The sequence below is a fragment of the Entamoeba invadens genome, assembly GCF_000330505.1.
Source record: "Entamoeba invadens IP1 unplaced genomic scaffold scaff_1105074725937, whole genome shotgun sequence".
NCBI lineage: Eukaryota > Evosea > Mastigamoebida > Endamoebidae > Entamoeba > Entamoeba invadens.
Window position 1 is genome coordinate 139,253 of NW_004443670.1, and position 2,111 is coordinate 141,363.

Here is a 2,111-nt window from a genome sequence, read left to right on the forward strand (position 1 = left end):
AATGAGCACCAATCTGTGTATAAACATAAAATCGTGTTTTTATTTAGTAGTAAATACTATTGTATGCCGTGAAAAACTCAATTATTTTTGTTTTTTAATAACATTTTATTATTTTGTCAGAATTTAGTGTTGATTGATTTGAGTTTGGTAATAAAAAGGTCAACATCGGTTTTAAGAAATGTTGTTGAATTTTTTAAATTTCAACTCGGCAAAACGCAAATAATATCCAATTTTAAGCAAAACTTTATATAAAATGGTAAAACATCGGTTTTTTCCGCTGTAATAAAGACTTGCCCAAAAGTGCATTTTATTAAAAAATTCTAGTTAAGTGTCGAAAAAATGACTTAATTGATACTTAATACGTAATTCAATGCACAAAGAGTCAATGCAAACACAACTGAAGAGCGCTTGGGCAAGTCTTTGAAATATCATTATTATAAAAATAAAAGATTATTTATTATAAGAGTATTTTGTGTATTAATATAGATTTTAAGTGTTTTTATTATCATATATATCACGCAATATTTTGGGTTTTTAGACCAATTGTTGATAATCAAAAAACAAATAACTATTGTAGTTAATAAAAATACTATTAAATAATAAAAAATGTCTCGAAAAAAAATAAAAATTTGATAACTTAATATGTGCAAACTCTTATCAGTAAACCTTGCAGTCGCTAAGGCACTAACTTAACACGAAGTCAAAGAATTACAAAATGAAGTGTTCGTTATGTGTTATATAAATTAAATCATTGATAAACTATCATGATTTAATATTTTAATAATTTAGTTTGTATAATTTAAACAATAGCTATTAATAATATAACATGGTTTATAAAAACAAACAAAAATATATTAATGTGATTCTATTATGATATAATAATAATTTATTTCAAAAACTATTCATAATACTATATAGAATAAATATTTAATAATTTATAATAAAAATATTATTAAATCATTCCAAATAAATGTTTTTGACCATTTTGGGCAAAATTATTTAAAGAAATAATTAGTTATTTAAATATTAAAATAAATCATTCAAAAATAAAATTTAAAATTAAAGTTATTTATTATCATAATTTTTAATATTTTATTTTTATAAAAAAAACATAAACTTTGTAAAAAAACTAAACAACAATGCGATAAAATTTCATCGCAAAATAAAAAAAAAATCCATCGAAGCAAAATAATCAGAATAACACCAAAATTATTTAAACAATCACATAATAATTAACAAAATCAATTTAATTGTTAAAAACAACAATCAATAATTAACACAACCATTTTTGTTGAAATATATTCTAAAGTTTCAAATAAAATCAAAAATACACGTTTAATAATTGAGTGTTTATAACAATCTTTATTTTTTATCAATGTCTCATAGCCCAATGATATCAAAACCTCCGAAAGTTAAACATGTGTATAAAACACAAGATGAAAAATTGCAAAGTTTAGTGAACACAATGAAAAAACCTTTAATACCACAGTATATTAATGTGATTGATTATTTAAAAGAAATCCCAGATATGATTATTTTTTTAAAGATCTTGAGATCAAAGTTAAATCCATGGCATTTGATTCTTTCCGTCAACAAGTACGTTATTGTTTAAAGGAATTGCCAGAAAATGTTTCAAAAATATTAAAAGAAAAAAAATGTCTTTTCCCATTGCACTTGACTATTTTTTCGGGACTTTCGAAAAAAAGTGTTCGTTGTCAAATCGACAAAATAAATAACTAAAATAAAACTGGTAAAAAACCCGAAAAAGCACGCAAAAGACTACTAAATGATGAAGAAATTATTGCGATACAAAACGCAATAAAAGATAGTAAGACAAAAAAGCAACACGTGAAGAAGCAAGTTTTTTATTCACGAAAATTTCGACAAAAATATTGATCCAAGCAATTGCACAAAATCATTACCCATATTCCAGATGTTGCACCAGTTATGGAAGCAAAACGGGCAAAAGTTACACCCGAGTCAATTTTGCAATATTACACTGAATTGAAAAAGAAAATTGACGGGTGCCGTTTTGAGCTTATTTTTAACCTTGATGAGGTCGGATTCGACCAATGGGTCGATTCTCATTCAAAAATTGTCTATGCAGAAGT